The 18283-nt window shown below is 41.2% G+C and overlaps 1 protein-coding gene across 1 annotated transcript in view; it reads left to right on the top strand.

The window, feature by feature from the left end:
• The first annotated feature begins 510 nt into the window (after positions 1-510).
• The window catches only part of ABHD6 (abhydrolase domain containing 6, acylglycerol lipase), a 186792-nt gene continuing 169019 nt past the window's right edge, over positions 511-18283 (top strand). Inside the window, exon 1 of the mRNA XM_053689382.1 lies at positions 511-613. The gene's annotated coding sequence lies outside the window, so the exon portion shown is untranslated. The remainder of the gene's footprint in view (positions 614-18283) is intronic.

The following is an 18283-nucleotide window of genomic DNA, read 5'->3' as shown; positions in this document are numbered from 1 at the left end:
AACTGCTTATTTGGAACTCATAGTAAATGTTACAGCATTGTATTTTATTATACTGCTGTTGATTATTCAGTACCAATATCTGTTATTACAACAAAGCAGCATCTAACTGAAACTCCAGTTAGTTCAATAAATAAAAACGGAAACAAAGGATAAGATAAGCCACAATGAGTAAAACTGAATAAACTTTTGGAGAGGACATTGTTAGCAATGTATTTGTTATACGTTTGCCATTACATATTGCTACGTTTTATATTAGTATATTAGCCCTTGTGCAGGAAAGAGAAAACAACCACACAGCAGCTAAAATATACTGTGAAGGAGCTTACTACGTGAGTATACATGAGGGGGGATAAGACAACTTTAATTGATTGTTTTATTTCAATATAAAAGCAGTTCGCTTTGATCAAGAAGTAATAAACTTCCCCTCCAGTAATAAGCACTGTCCCAAGGAGAGCGTCGGACTCACTGCCATCTAGTGGGACTGCACAGTATATTCTGTCGGCGGTTTAGCTGCCTTTAAACACAGTGCAGCAGTTCCGGGACAGAGCTGTCAGTCCCGCAGTGGGCAGGAAACTGCGTCCCGCACACACTGAGAGTGTCACCGGCAGTGCAGGTGAGTTATTGTGCCGGGTGGTGTAACATTGTGCCCGCTGGCACCACGTGCTCATGGTATGTTTATTTGTATATTTAGGTCTGGGGAATACAAATAGATTTATTGGTAGCCAGTGCTTACAGGCAAATCTTTACATTATGCCAATTTATAGCTATAATATTTAGGTGACTGTATGTATATATATATATATATATATATATATATATATATATATATATATATATATATATATATATATATATATATAGATTTGACCCTTGCCTGTTATATAATTAGACCTGCTAGTACTCGATGGGTTAATTTAGTTGATTGGTATTATCCTTACTGTAGTTTATTTTAACTCATTACATGTATTACCTTCCAGATTAGTGTTATTAACTTTCCTGTAATCCTTCTAAGGTTTATACCCTGTCTATACTATACAGTAGTTGCTACAGTTCTTTTGTGCTTGCACTTACTACACAGGGAGATCTATGTGATAATAGTTGTATATATTTGTTGTAGATGCTGTAATGATCTGGTGCATCATTAATAAAATCTGAAGAACTAGCTCTTATGTTTATCATACAAGCCCTCTGTTACTTCACAAAATAGGTCCCTTTACCTGGTATACTGTCCACTTTACTTGGTATACTGTCCCCTCTACCTGTTACACTGTCCCCTTTACCTGTTACACTGTCCCCTTAACCTGGTATACTGTCCCCTCTACCTGTTACACTGTCCCCTCTACCTGTTACACTGTCCCCTTTACCTGTTACACTGTCCCCTCTACCTGTTACACTGTCCCCTTTACCTGTTACACTGTCCCCTCTACCTGTTACACTGTCCCCTCTACCTGTTACACTGTCCCCTTAACCTGTTACACTGTCCCCTTTACTTTGTATACTGTCCCCTCTACCTGTTACACTGTCCCCTCTACCTGTTACACTGTCCCCTTAACCTGGTACACTGTCCCCTCTACCTGGTACACTGTCCCCTCTACCTGTTACACTGTCCCCTCTACCTGTTACACTGTCCCCTTTACCTGTTACACTGTCCCCTCTACCTGTTACACTGTCCCCTCTACCTGTTACACTGTCCCCTTAACCTGGTATACTGTCCCCTCTACCTGTTACACTGTCCCCTTAACCTGTTACACTGTCCCCTTAACCTGTTACACTGTCCCCTCTACCTGTTACACTGTCCCCTTTACCTGTTACACTGTCCCCTTTACCTGTTACACTGTCCCCTTAACCTGTTACACTGTCCCCTTAACCTGGTATACTGTCCCCTTTACCTGTTACACTGTCCCCTTAACCTGGTATACTGTCCCCTCTACCTGTTACACTGTCCCCTCTACCTGTTACACTGTCCCCTTTACCTGTTACACTGTCCCCTTAACCTGGTATACTGTCCCCTCTACCTGTTACACTGTCCCCTTAACCTGTTACACTGTCCCCTTAACCTGTTACACTGTCCCCTTTACCTGTTACACTGTCCCCTCTACCTGTTACACTGTCCCCTTTACCTGTTACACTGTCCCCTTAACCTGTTACACTGTCCCCTTAACCTGGTATACTGTCCCCTTTACCTGTTACACTGTCCCCTTAACCTGGTATACTGTCCCCTCTACCTGTTACACTGTCCCCTCTACCTGTTACACTGTCCCCTTTACCTGTTACACTGTCCCCTTAACCTGGTATACTGTCCCCTCTACCTGTTACACTGTCCCCTTAACCTGTTACACTGTCCCCTTAACCTGTTACACTGTCCCCTTAACCTGGTATACTGTCCCCTTTACCTGTTACACTGTCCCCTTAACCTGGTATACTGTCCCCTCTACCTGTTACACTGTCCCCTTTACCTGGTATACTGTCCCCTCTACCTGTTACACTGTCCCCTCTACCTGTTACACTGTCCCCTTAACCTGGTATACTGTCCCCTTAACCTGGTATACTGTCCCCTCTACCTGTTACACTGTCCCCTCTACCTGTTACACTGCCCCCTTTACCTGTTACACTGTCCCCTCTACCTGTTACACTGTCCCCTTTACCTGTTACACTGCCCCCTTTACCTGTTACACTGTCCCCTCTACCTGTTACACTGTCCCCTCTACCTGTTACACTGCCCCCTTTACCTGTTACACTGTCCCCTCTACCTGTTACACTGCCCCCTTTACCTGTTACACTGTCCCCTTTACCTGTTACACTGTCCCCTTAACCTGTTACACTGTCCCCTTAACCTGGTATACTGTCCCCTTTACCTGTTACACTGTCCCCTTAACCTGGTATACTGTCCCCTCTACCTGTTACACTGTCCCCTCTACCTGTTACACTGTCCCCTTTACCTGTTACACTGTCCCCTTAACCTGGTATACTGCCCCCTTAACCTGTTACACTGTCCCCTCTACCTGTTACACTGTCCCCTTAACCTGTTACACTGTCCCCTCTACCTGTTACACTGTCCCCTCTACCTGTTACACTGTCCCCTTAACCTGTTACACTGTCCCCTCTACCTGTTACACTGTCCCCTTTACCTGTTACACTGTCCCCTCTACCTGTTACACTGTCCCCTTAACCTTTTACACTGTCCCCTCTACCTTTTACACTGTCCCCTTAACCTGTTACACTGTCCCCTTACCTGGTATACTGTCCCCTCTACCTGTTACACTGTCCCCTTACCTGGTATACTGTCCCCTCTACCTGTTACACTGTCCCCTTTACCTGTTACACTGTCCCCTCTACCTTTTACACTGTCCCCTTAACCTGTTACACTGTCCCCTTAACCTGTTACACTGTCCCCTCTACCTGTTACACTGTCCCCTTTACCTGTTACACTGTCCCCTTTACCTATTACACTGTCCCCTTTACCTGTTACACTGTCCCCTTAACCTGGTATACTCTCCCCTTAACCTGTTACACTGTCCCCTTAACCTGGTATACTGTCCCCTTTACCTGTTACACTGTCCCCTTAACCTGGTATACTGTCCCCTCTACCTGTTACACTGTCCCCTTTACCTGTTACACTGTCCCCTTAACCTGTTACACTGTCCCCTCTACCTGTTACACTGTCCCCTCTACCTGTTACACTGTCCCCTTTACCTGTTACACTGTCCCCTTAACCTGGTATACTGTCCCCTTAACCTGTTACACTGTCCCCTCTACCTGTTACACTGTCCCCTTTACCTGTTACACTGTCCCCTTAACCTGTTACACTGTCCCCTTTACCTGGTACACTGTCCCCTTTACCTGTTACACTGTCCCCTCTACCTGTTACACTGTCCCCTTTACCTGTTACACTGTCCCCTTAACCTGGTATACTGTCCCCTTAACCTGTTACACTGTCCCCTTTACCTGTTACACTGTCCCCTTTACCTGTTACACTGTCCCCTCTACCTGTTACACTGTCCCCTTTACCTGTTACACTGTCCCCTTAACCTGGTATACTGTCCCCTTTACCTGTTACACTGTCCCCTTAACCTGGTATACTGTCCCCTTTACCTGTTACACTGTCCCCTTTACCTGTTACACTGTCACCTGAAACAGTTTGTAAGCAGTTTTAAGAATATGTTTTACAATGTGTTGAGGGGGCTGCAAATTATTATATCTTTGATTGGGTGGGTAAAAAAAATCCTTGCTCTGGTCCTGGGTCAAAGGTGGGCTCAAAAGATAGTTAATTATTCAAGTGATTTTGATTGCACAGAGCTGCTCTATCCCCAAAAAAAGGTATCCTTGGAAACCTAGCGGAGCCAATCAGAAATCAGACCGGAGAATGGCATCTTCTTAAACAGATTTTATAATATAATATACATATATATAAATATATACACACACACACACACACATACTTTATTTAATGGAACATTTTGACATTTTGTGTTGTGTTCATAGGCAAAATGTATTCTACCTTCCATGCCCCCTCCCGTCACGCGACAAATATGTAATTTACTTTCCACATATGCACGGTGACTGCAAGTTACCTTGTGCCCCATATCACTGGTACAGCTTACTGAAGGAAGGTAAAGTGTGTGCACTGCACCTTCCCCCTTATAGGGAGCTTGAATAAAAGATTGGATTGGCACCCGCGAGGGGGGTGGAAAGGGCTATAAAAACAACACACACAATGTTAATTTTTGAATGAATATTTAGCAGTTCTATATTAAAAAATCTTATGTCCTTCAAACAATAATTTTTTATATGGAAAAGTTAGTGCAAGTTTTTGGTTATATTAGCGAAGTTAGGCGGGTTAGATTGTCAGGTGCCCGTGCCTACTGTTAAACATGTGTCTAGGGCAGTGATTTGCAACATTTTTTTTGCCGTGGCACACTTTTTTACATTAAAAAATCCTGTGGCACACCACCATCCCAAAATTATACAAAATCACACATTGTAGCCTAATACAGGATATATATACAGTGTGTGTGTATATATATATATATATATATATATACTGTACTCTGCTGTCATGCCATGCCTCCTACAAACTATACATGACATATTTACATTCATTCACAAACAATCATAATGATTGCCTGTGAATGAATGTCAATTTCATGGTTGTAAATGATGCCTGATGAGCCTGTCACATACCTCCCAATATTTAAAAATTTGAAAGAGGGACACCCCCGCACTGTTGTCAGTCTGCCGCGGCACACCTGAGGATCTCTCACGGCACACTAGTGTGCCGCGGCACACTGGTTGAAAAACACTGGTCTAGGGGTCCAAAGGAGTAAAAATCCTGAACTGATAACTAAACACATTAGTTGCTAGGATTTGTCATGAAGGAATGTTATATTGTGTGCCACTATTAATAGCATGATACAAGCTTTATTACCCCACACATTCATATGTAATTTCATGATGATCTCAAGTTTACTTTGGTCACGAACTGAGAAACATCTTAGCTTTCTTTTTCTGTATTGTTCATGGGGTCATTTTGTCTGCGCCTTCAAATCAAATGGCTTATGTATCATCTTAGGCTATATTAAAATACTCTTCACTTCACTGACTGAGGCAGTGTTGGACCTTAGCCCCAGTTGAGAGGGGTTATTATGAGTATCTTACATTCTCCAAGTACAAGTTCAGTTTATAATGAATGTGATGTAAAAGTGGGCACAGGTGGAGTTTGAAGAAGATAGCAGAACACCCCCTGACATAGGTTAACCCAGAGCAGATTGGGGGGAAAAATCGACCCGGGAATAGCCACAAATATACAAGAAACACACACTGGATATAACTTAGCTTGCTTATCTCATTGATATAATGCAGAATATACTAAAAACATAAATTAGACGATTTGGTTACAGCTGTTGGCCAAGAGATGATTATCCCGTATACAGCACCTTCAGTTTTTGCTGCTCTTTAACTCTGCTTGAAAATGGCACCTACGGATGTTCGAGCTAGTTGTGGTCTCAAATGAAAATGAGTACAAGACCAGCTACTACTCTGTAGTTTATATCTCTGGAGTACTGAAGCAAATTGCTTAAAAGTTTTGGGATTTGACTGGAAGTCCAAGGTAGGCTACCGAATGTTAGCCAAATTCTTTTGTTCCTGAATAGAAGCATGGATTAAGTAAGAGGGAGGGAGTGAATAGGTAGCCAGGGTGCCATGGTTCTAGGTAGAAGTGAAGATGTAGCTGGCGACAAGGCATTGCCACCATGCATTGGACCATCCTGAAGAGCACCCAATAGTCAAAAACTCTGGCATGGTGGAAATCATACAAAATCTTTCAGGGTATTTTTTTTTTTTCATATACACAACATTGAACAGTAAGATAAACAGATAAAATTTGCCTTTATAGAATTGTTTGAAGGACCTGACAGTATTGAGACCTCTTAGGTAATCTCTACAGAGTGGAGATCTTGACATAATCAGGCCCCAGCAGCATAGGAATTCAGCACCTCTCTAGTGGACAGGGTCTGAAACACACAGAGCTGTAGATAACAGCTGGAATAAGGAATAATCATTGTTTTGTTTTTAATAACTTTATTGGTCCAAGGTGCTCAGACATCATCACAATGTACCTACAAAGACTTCCTTAAAATGTAGTGACAATGACATTAAGATGCAGACATTATCAACAAAGCTTAAGTTCACAAACTCTAGTTAGGATGACCATGTGTTAGTTGCAAATTATAGGCCAGTGAGATCTTTAAACTCCAGTTTTCTGATCAAAAAAGAATAATCACTGGTTTACTGCACAATCAAAGAGATGAAAACTGGTATGAAAGAGCCAAACTGCCAAATTCACAAGTTGCCGGCCCCTTTTGAGAGTGTTTTGTCTTGGAATGGGGCAATACAGCTTGAAGTCACTTGCTTTCAATCAAACAAAATGCATTTATAAAGCATATTGTCAGCAACTTTATAACATAGAAATCTAGTTATCGTAAGTCTACTAATTACACATTATCTGACAGCACATGGGTGTTTATGAAGTATTTTAGTAGTTACTCTATTTTATTTTTATTATTGGTTTATCTCCGTCATTGGTGCTCTGCCCAGGAATCAGAAAGAATTCAAGGAACGATTCTCTGATGCAAATTTCTCTAAATTCTAGATTATCCTGTTCTGCTACTTCATTATCCCATAGTGAATCCGCTTTATAGCATGGATGCCTTATTGAAGAGCTCTTGGAAAACATAGTAAATCTAGGCCAGCGTCTGTGTAGATCGTTTGTTGACAGTTACAAAAATAATGACTTGAATTATAAAAAGGTGGAGATGGATTATGCTGCAATTTAAAATATAGAATTTGTACACTTTAGAACAGGTTTATGCAACAACAGTATTGAAAGTTATTTTAATCCCTTGGTTGTCAGAGTTTGCTGCATTACACTTCAACAACCTAGTTTCATTGATATAGATGAGATTGCTGAGGGGTCTCGTTGTATAGTTGAGGATCATGTTCAAAATTAATTGAAAAAATAAAAAATAATTACAACCACAACACCTATGAAACATGCTTTCAAAACTATCTATGTAAATGTTTGTGATTTGTAAACTATTTGCATGGCTGTTTTTGTTTTGGGAAAGTAGCCTTGCTGGATATAATGTCCACAGGGGCATTCCGCATTGTTCTAGGGGCGTGGTCAGGATAGCTCACCTACATCTCTGCCCAGTATGCAGCATTCACACTAATGGTTTCTAATTGAACACATGGGTGAGCCAATCACAATCGATATATAAATGTCTCGCTATGTTAAAGCTCATAAGGTTTTCTCATTCTTTCTCTTATTTTTATTTTGGGGGGAGGGTGTTTTTTTCCTCCTGTTTTTTCCTTTTATTTTTTGCATATGTTAGTAGACTATTTTAGAGAGACAGTTTTTTTTTTTGTTTTTTTTTTTCATTTTAATTAATTTGTTCTGTAAGGGTTTGAGTGTTTTAGAGATGTTGGTATACTTTGTTGAAGAAATAGCAATGCACATGGGTGAGCCAATCACGAGGCATCTATTGGCAGCCACCAATCAACAGCTACCGATCCTATTAAGATATGCTTATCAACAAATTATATCAAGAGAATGAAGCAAATTAGATAATATAAGTAAATTGGAAAGTTTTTTAAAATTGTGTGTGCTTTCTAAGTCATAAAAGAAAACAAATTTGGGTTTCATGTCCCTTTAACTAACCCCTCCTTTGGGTATACTGAAGCTTAACTTACTACTCGCAGCTGTAACAAAGAGTGGGTACAATTATTTTTTTTCTGAATTCCTCGATTTTCGTGTTGCAAAGTTGCTGTGTTTTTTCCTCAAAATGTTAGTCTTACGAATGAGTTTTATAGAATCAAGACCACTGTGTTAAAACTTTTCCTGGCAGGAGATGAGTTAAATAGATAATATAAATGACACAAAAGGGACATGGTTTAGATAGAGCATCCAATGTTAGAGGGACATGAAACCCAATTTTCTCTTGTTAAGTGTATCCAGTCCACGGATCATCCATTACTTATGGGATATTAACTCCTCCCCAACAGGAAGTGCAAGAGGATTCACCCAGCAGAGCTGCTATATAGCTCCTCCCCTAACTGCCATTACCAGTCATTCTCTTGCACCCAACGACTAGATAGGATGTGTGAGAGGACTATGGTGATTATATTTAGTTTTATACCTTCAATCAAAAGTTTGTTATTTTATAATAGCACCGGAGTGTGTTATTCCTTCTCTGGTAGAATTTGAAGAAGAATCTACCTGAGTTTTTACTATGATTTTAGCCGGCGTAGTTAAGATCATATTGCTGTTTCTCGGCCATCTGAGGAGAGGTAAACTTCAGATCAGGGGACAGCGGGCAGATTAATCTGCAAAGAGGTATGTAGCAGCTTATTATTTTCTGACAATGGAATTGATGAGAAAATTCTGCCATACCGATATAATGTAAACTCAGCCTTAAATGCAGTAGCAGAATCTGGTATCAGGCTGTCATGTATGTATATTTTACACTTCAGTATTCTGGGGAATGGCACTTCACTGGAATTATACTGTGTGCATAAGACTTTAGCCTAATTTGCAGGGACTGGCAACAGGCTCTTTAATAACACTTAATTTATGTTAAACGTTTTTTGCTGGCATGTAAAATCGTTTCATTTTCTGAGGTACTGGGTGAATAAAATGTTTTGGGCATTATTTTTTCCACTTGGCAGTTGTTTTATTTAATTTATGACAGTTTACTGATCTCTCTCACTGTTGTGTGTGAGGGGGAGGTCAAAAAATTCAGTCAGAAGCTCATTGTATTTCCTGCATGATCCGGTTCATCTCTACAGAACTCAGGGGTCTTCAAAACTTGTTTTGAGGTAGGTAATCATTCACAGCAGAGCTGTGAGATTGTAGTTGACTGTGATAAAAAACGTTTATTTCTGTAACTTTTTTTTCTGTTATCAGGGTTAGTTATCCTTCACTAATGGGAACAAGCCTTTGCTAAAATTGTGTTTTTTACAAAGATTTGATGCTATAACCTTTCAGTTTATTAACTTTCAACTGTCATAACTCTTTCTGTGCTTCTTATAGGCACAGTACGTTTTCATATAATAGTAAATTACTTGAAAAGTATTTCCAAGTTGCTAGTTTATTTGCTAGTGTGTTAAACATGTCTGATTCAGAGGAAGACATCTGTGCTATATGTGCTAATGCCAAAGTGGAGCCCAATAGAAATTTATGTACTAACTGTATTGATGCTACTTTAAATAAAAGTCAATCTGTACAAATTGAACACATTTCACCAAACAACGAGGGGAGAGTTATGCCGACTAACTCGCCTCACGTGTCAGTACCTGCATCTCCCACTCGGGGGGTGCGTGATATTGTGGCGCCGAGTACATCTGGGCGGCCATTACAAATCACATTACAGGATATGGCTACTGTTATGACTGAAGTTTTGGCTAAATTACCAGAACTAAGAGGTAAGCGTGATCACTCTGGGGTGAGAACAGAGTGCGCTGATAATGTTAGGGCCATGTCAGATACTGCGTCACAACTTGCAGAACATGAGGACGGAGAGCTTCATTCTGCGGCTGACGGTTCTGATCCAAACAGATTGGATTCAGATATTTCAAATTTTAAATTTAAGCTGGAAAACCTCCGTGTATTACTAGGGGAGGTGTTAGCGGCTCTGAATGATTGTAACACAGTTGCAATACCAGAAAAAATGTGTAGGTTGGATTAATATTTTGCGGTACCGTCGAGTACTGACGTTTTTCCTATACCTAAGAGACTGAAATTGTTACTAAGGAGTGGGATAGACCCGGTGTGCCGTTCTCACCCCCTCCGATATTTAGAAAGATGTTTCCAATAGACACCACCACACGGGACTTATGGCAAACGATCCCTAAGGTGGAGGGAGCAGTTTCTACTTTAGCTAAGCGTACCACTATCCCGGTGGAGGATAGCTGTGCCTTTTCAGATCCAATGGATAAAAAGTTAGAGGGTTACCTTAAGAAAATGTTTGTTCAACAAGGTTTTATATTGCAACCCCTTGCATGCATTGCGCCTGTCACGGCTGCAGCAGCATTTTGGTTTGAGTCTCTGGAAGGGACACTTGAATCAGCTCCATTAGATGAGATTACACACAGGCTTAAAGCTCTTAAGTTAGCTAACTCATTTATTTCAGATGCCGTAGTACATTTAACTAAGCTTACGGCTAAGAATTCAGGATTCGCCATTCAGGCGCGCAGAGCACTGTGGCTAAAATCCTGGTCAGCTGACGTTACTTCTAAGTCTAAATTTCTTAATATACCTTTCAAAGGGCAGACCTTATTCGGGCCCGGATTGAAAGAAATTATCGCTGACATTACAGGAGGTAAAGGCCATGCCCTGCCTCAAGACAGAGCCAAACCTAAGGCTAGACAATCTAATTTTCGTTCCTTTCGGAATTTCAAAGCAGGAGCAGCATCAACTTCCTCTGCTCCAAAACAAGAAGGATCTGTTGCTCGCTACAGACAAGGCTGGAGACCTAACCAGTCCTGGAACAAGGGCAAGCAGGCCAGGAAACCTAAAACAGCATGAATTGAGGGCCCCCGATCCGGGAACGGATCTAGTGGGGGGCAGACTTTCTCTCTTCGCCCAGGCTTGGGCAAGAGATGTCCAGGATCCCTGGGCGCTAGAGATAATATCTCAGGGATACCTTCTGGACTTCAAATACTCTCCCCCAAGAGAGAGAATTCATCTGTCAATGTTGTCAACAAACCAAATAAAGAAAGAGGCGTTTCTACGCTGCGTACAAGAGCTTTTATTAATGGGAGTAATCCATCCAGTTCCACGGTCGGAACAGGGACAAGGGTTTTACTCAAATCTGTTTGTGGTTCCCAAAAAAGAGGGAACTTTCAGGCCAATCCTGGATTTAAAGATCCTAAACAAATTCCTAAGAGTTCCATCGTTCAAAATGGAGACTATTCGGACAATTTTACCCATGATCCAAAAGGGTCAGTACATGACCACAGTGGATTTAAAGGATGCTTACCTTCACATACCGATTCACAAAGATCATTACCGGTATCTAAGGTTTGCCTTTCTAGACAGGCATTACCAGTTTGTAGCTCTTCTATTCGGATTGGCTACGGCTCCGAGAATCTTCACAAAGGTTCTGGGTGCTCTTCTGGCGGTACTAAGACCGCGAGGAATTGCGGTAGCTCCGTACCTAGACGACATTCTGATACAAGCTTCAAGCTTTCAAACTGCCAAGTCTCATACAGAGTTAGTACTGGCATTTCTAAGGTCGCATGGATGGAAGGTGAACGAAAAGAAGAGTTCTCTCTTTCCACTCACAAGAGTTCCCTTCTTGGGGACTCTTATAGATTCTGTAGAAATGAAGATTTACCTGACAGAAGACAGGTTAACAAAGCTTCAAAATGCATGCCGTGTCCATCTTTCCATTCAACACCCGTCAGTAGCTCAATGCATGGAGGTGATCGGCTTAATGGTAGCAGCAATGGACATAGTACCCTTTGCACGCCTACATCTCAGACCGCTGCAATTGTGCATGCTAAGTCAGTGGAATGGGGATTACTCAGACTTGTCCCCTACTCTGAATCTGGATCAAGAGACCAGAAATTCTCTTCTATGGTGGCTTTCTCGGCCACATCTGTCCAGGGGGATGCCATTCAGCAGGCCGGACTGGACAATTGTAACAACAGACGCCAGCCTACTAGGTTGGGGTGCTGTCTGGAATTCTCTGAAGGCTCAGGGACAATGGAATCAGGAGGAGAGTCTCCTACCAATAAACATTCTGGAATTGAGAGCAGTTCTCAATGCCCTTCTGGCTTGGCCCCAGTTAACAACTCGGGGGTTCATCAGGTTTCAGTCGGACAACATCACGACTGTAGCTTACATCAACCATCAGGGAGGGACAAGAAGCTCCCTAGCAATGATGGAAGTATCAAAGATAATTCGCTGGGCAGAGTCTCACTCTTGCCACCTGTCAGCAATCCACATCCCGGGAGTGGAGAACTGGGAGGCGGATTTCTTAAGTCGTCAGACTTTTCATCCGGGGGAGTGGGAACTTCATCCGGAGGTCTTTGCCCAAATACTTCGACGTTGGGGCAAACCAGAGATAGATCTCATGGCGTCTCGACAGAACGCCAAGCTTCCTCGTTACGGGTCCAGATCCAGGGATCCGGGAGCGGTTCTGATAGATGCTTTGACAGCACCTTGGACCTTCGGGATGGCTTATGTGTTTCCACCATTCCCGATGCTTCCTCGATTGATTGCCAGAATCAAACAGGAGAGAGCATCAGTGATTCTAATAGCGCCTGCATGGCCACGCAGGACTTGGTATGCAGATCTAGTGGACATGTCATCCTGTCCACCTTGGTCGCTACCTCTGAAACAGGACCTTCTGATCCAGGGTCCCTTCAAACATCAAAATCTAATTTCTCTGAAGCTGACTGCTTGGAAATTGAACGCTTGTTTTTATCAAAACGTGGTTTTTCTGAGTCAGTTATTGATACCTTAATACAGGCTAGGAAGCCTGTTACCAGAAAGATTTACCATAAGATATGGCGCAAATACTTATATTGGTGCGAATCCAAGAGTTACTCATGGAGTAAGGTTAGGATTCCGAGGATATTGTCTTTTCTACAAGAAGGTTTAGAAAAGGGTTTATCCGCTAGTTCCTTAAAGGGACAGATTTCAGCTCTGTCCATTCTTTTACACAAACGTCTGTCAGAAGTTCCGGACGTTCAAGCTTTTTGTCAGGCTTTAGCTAGGATCAAGCCTGTGTTTAAAACTGTTGCTCCACCATGGAGTTTGAACTTAGTTCTTAATGTTTTACAGGGGGTTCCGTTTGAACCCCTTCATTCCATTGATATCAAGTTGTTATCTTGGAAAGTTCTGTTTTTAATGGCGATTTCCTCGGCTCGAAGAGTCTCTGAGTTATCTGCCTTACATTGTGATTCTCCTTATCTGATTTTTCATTCAGACAAGGTAGTTCTGCGTACTAAACCTGGGTTCCTACCTAAGGTGGTCACTAACAGGAATATCAATCAAGAGATTGTGGTTCCATCTTTGTGTCCTAATCCTTCTTCGAAAAAGGAACGTCTGCTACACAATCTAGATGTAGTCCGTGCCCTGAAATTTTATCTACAGGCAACTAAGGATTTTCGACAAACGTCTTCCCTGTTTGTCGTTTATTCTGGTCAGAGGAGAGGTCAAAAAGCTTCGGCTACCTCTCTCTCCTTTTGGCTTCGTAGCATAATACGGTTAGCCTATGAGACTGCTGGACAGCAGCCTCCTGAAAGAATTACAGCACATTCTACTAGAGCTGTGGCTTCCACTTGGGCCTTTAAGAATGAGGCTTCTGTTGAACAGATTTGCAAGGCTGCAACTTGGTCTTCTCTTTATACTTTTTCCAAATTTTACAAATTTGACACTTTTGCTTCTTCGGATGCTGTTTTTGGGAGAAAGGTTCTTCAGGCAGTGGTTCCTTCCGTATAAAGAGCCTGCCTGTCCCTCCCGTCATCCGTGTACTTTAACTTTGGTATTGGTATCCCATAAGTAATGGATGATCCGTGGACTGGATACACTTAACAAGAGAAAACATAATTTATGCTTACCTGATAAATTTATTTCTCTTGTAGTGTATCCAGTCCACGGCCCGCCCTGTCACTTTAAGGCAGGTAATTTTTCCATTAAACTACAGTCACCACTGCACCCTATGGTTTTCCTTTCTCTGCATGTTTTCGGTCGAATGACTGGTAATGGCAGTTAGGGGAGGAGCTATATAGCAGCTCTGCTGGGTGAATCCTCTTGCACTTCCTGTTGGGGAGGAGTTAATATCCCATAAGTAATGGATGATCCGTGGACTGGATACACTACAAGAGAAATAAATTTATCAGGTAAGCATAAATTATGTTTTTTTCTTTCATGATTCAGATAGAGAATACAAATTTAAACAACTTTCTAATTTACTTCTATTATCTAATCTGTTTCATTCTCTTGGTATCATTTGTTGAAGGAGCAGCATCACACTAATGGTTTCTAATTGAACACATGGGTGAGCCAATCACAATCGATATATATATGCAGCCACCAATCAACAGCTAGAACCTAGGTTCTCTGCTGCTCCTGAGCTTGCCTAGATTAACCTTTCAGCAAAGGATAACAAGAGAAGGAAGCAAATTAAATAATAGAAGTAAACTGGAAAGTTGTTTAAAATTGTATTCTCTATCTGAATCATGAAAGAAAAATTTGGGAGTTTATGTCCCTTTAAGCAGCTTCGCAATATACTTCTATTATCAAATTTGCTTATTTATCTTAGTATATCATTGCTACATGCAATGTTGCAAATACTGCTGCCATAGAGTGCTAACGACACGTTCACATCCCTAAGCTCCTCTAAGCCTACCTAGGTTTACTCTTCATTTAAGGATACAAGATAACAAAGCAAATATGATTTAAAAAGTTGTTTAAAATGAATTGTTTAAAGGGACAGTCAAGTCAAAATTAAACTTTCATGATTCAGATAGGGCATGCAAATTTAAACAACATTCCAATTTACTTTTATCATCAAATTTGCTTTGTTCTCTTGATATTCTTTTTAAAAACCTAATCCTAATTTCTAACCCCTTGAAGGCTGCCTCTTATCTCAGTACATTTTGAAAGTTTTTCACAGTTAGACAGTGCTAGTTCATTTGTGCCATATAGATAACGTTATGCTCACTTCCGTGGAGTTATTTATGAGTCAGCCCTGATTGGTCGAAACCTGCGTCTGTCAAAAGAACTGAGATAAGGGGGCAGTCGGCAAAGGCTTAAATACAAGGTGATCTCAGAGTTAAAAATTGTATTAATAGAACAGTGTTGGTTATGCAAAACTGGGGAATAGGTAATTATCTATCTTTTTAAACAATAACAAAGACTGTCCCTTTTGACTTTTTGAAGCCTTACAGCTTTTGATCCATAGCAGATATTACTGCATTGTCACAATGAGCCGAGTCTGTGTCCTTTTGTCCAGTCACAGTTACAACTTTCAGATAGATTGTAATACATAGCATGTCTGGAGATTAACCATAGCAATATATAGCTAATGTGGATTCAGTGCCTGAAATTTCAAGCATGGAATAAGTGAACTGTGATGATGCTTAGCACAAGGAAAAAACTGCTGACAATCAGAAGTTACGGGCCGCAGGAGCCATAGAGTAGCTGATATCCTACCAGATCTGTGTCTGCATATTCTGTCTATACCTATTGTGTTGTCTGGTGCAATATAAAAGCTCAGTGATCATTATTATAAAAATGAAACACGCCTAGATTACGAGTTTCGCGGTAACAGGGGTGCGGGGCTAACAAGCATTTTTTTCTCACCGCTCACTTAAGGCAACGCTGGTATTACAGGTTTTTACAAACCCGGCTTTAGCCTCATTAAAGTGAAGCGGAGAGCAAAATTTTGCTCCACATCTCACTGTAATACCAGCACTGCTTACGGTAGCGGTGAGCTGGCTAAACGTGCTTATGCACGATTTCCCCATAGGAATCAATGGGGGAGAGCCGGCTGAAAAAAAGTGTAACACCTGCAAAAAAAAACCGTGTTCAGCTTCTAACGCAGCCCCATTGATTCCTATGGGGAAATACATTTTATGTCTACACCTAACACCCTAACATGAGCCCCGAGTCTAAACACCCCTAATCTTACATTTATTAACCCCTAATCTGCCGTCCCCGACACCTGCTTTATATTATTAACCCCTAATCTGCCGCTCCGTACACCGCCGCCACCTACATTATCCCTATGAACCCCTAATCTGCTGCCCCCAACATCGCCGACACCTACTTTTTATTTATTAACCCCTACTCTGCCGCCCCCAATGTCGTCGCCACCTAACTACACTTATTAACCCCTAATCTGCCGCCGCCAACGTCGCCACCACTATAATAAATATATTAACCCCTAAATCTAAGTCTAACCCTAACACCCCGCTAATTTAAATATAATTTAAATAAATCTAAATAAAATTACTATTATTAACTACATTATTCCTATTTAAAACTAAATACTTACCTGTAAAATAAACCCTAAGATAGCTACAATATAACGAATAGTTACATTGTAGCTAGCTTAGGGTTTATTTTTATTGTACAGGCAACTTTGTATTTATTTTAACTAGGTACAATAGTTATTAAATAGTTATTAACTATTTAATAATTTCCTAGTTAAAATAAGTACAAATTTACCTGTAAAATAAATCCTAACCTAAGTTACAATTACACCTAACACTACACTATCATTAAATAAATTACCTAAACTAACTACAATTAATTACAATTAAATTAAACCTTTGAGTGCTAATGACGGCTCTGAGCCGTCGCAGAGTTTCCCACTCTGGTGCTAATGATGGCTCAGAGCTGTCGCTAGCACTCTCCCACCTTGAGGGAGATCTGGGGGCTCCTACCCCGGCGATCGTGCCTGTAGAGTGACGGGCATCGCCGGGGCTTCCTGTTTTGCGTGGTGACGTCACGCGCAATAACATGATGACGTCACTGCGCAACTTTTTTTATACTTAACAATGTTAAGTATAGGAGCAGGGGGCATGCTGCTAAGAAGCCTGTATCTCAGTCATCTAAGCAACTACAGACCCCCAATACCCACCATTGGAAAGGTAATCGCCTAACCTTTCCAACGGTGTAAGTCTTGGGGATCTGAAAAAAAATAACAAAAAAGTGAAATAAAAATTGTGCAAAAAAAAATAATTTTTTTTAAAAGTCTTAGCACCCTGGTGGGAAAGTGCTTAGCACTCAAAGGTTTAAATAAACTAAAGTACGATAAAAAACAAACACTAAATAGTTATATTGTAGCTAGCTTTAGTTTTTTTTTTTATAGATAAGTATTTAGTTTTAAATAGGAATTATTTAGTTAATTGTAGTAGTAGGGTTAGACTTAGGTTTAGGGGTTAATACATTTAGTATAGTGGCGGCGACGTTGGGGTCAGCAGATTAGGGGTTAATAAATGTAGGTAGGTGTCGGCGATGTTAGGGACGGCAGATTAGGGGTTAATAAAGTTAAACTAGTGTTTGCGATGCGGGAGTGCGGCGGTTTAGGGGTTAAGATATTTATTACAGTGGCGGCGATGTCCGGTCGGCAGATTAGGGGTTAAAAAAATTATTTAGTGTTTGCGATGTGGGGGGGCCTCGGTTTAGGGGTTAATAGTTAGTTTATGGGTGTTAGTGTACTTTTTAGCACTTTAGTTAAGAGTTTTATGTTACGGCATAAAACTCTTAACTACTGACTTTTAAATGCGGTAGGAGTCTTGACAGGAGAGGGTCTACCGCTCACTTTTTCCAAGACTCGTAATACCGGCGCTATGCAAATCCCATGGAAAAGATAGGATATGCAATTGACGTAAGGGGATTTGCAGTATTCTCGAGTAGCAGAAAAAAAGTGAGCGGTACACCTGTACCTGCCAGACTCGTAATACCAGCGGGCGTTAAAAAGCTGCTTTTTAAGGTTACCGCAAGACTCGTAATCTAGCCGTTAGAAAATAGGTTTGGCTTTTTTATTTAAAGGGCCAATATAGCGTTAAAGGGATTGGGAAGTAAAAATTAAACTTGCAGGATTCAGATAGAGCGGGTCATTTTTAAGACACTTTTAAATTCACTAATATTTTTAAATGTGCTTCGTTCTCTCGGTATCCCTTGCTGAAAAAGAATACACACATATCATACACTAGTGGGAGCTAGCTGCTGATTGGTGCCTGCACACATTTGTCTCTAGTGATTGGC

Source organism: Bombina bombina, chromosome 7, assembly GCF_027579735.1.
Source record: "Bombina bombina isolate aBomBom1 chromosome 7, aBomBom1.pri, whole genome shotgun sequence".
Lineage (NCBI taxonomy): Eukaryota > Metazoa > Chordata > Amphibia > Anura > Bombinatoridae > Bombina > Bombina bombina.
Note: the sequence above shows the minus strand (reverse complement) of the source record. Positions and strands in the feature narration are given on the sequence as shown.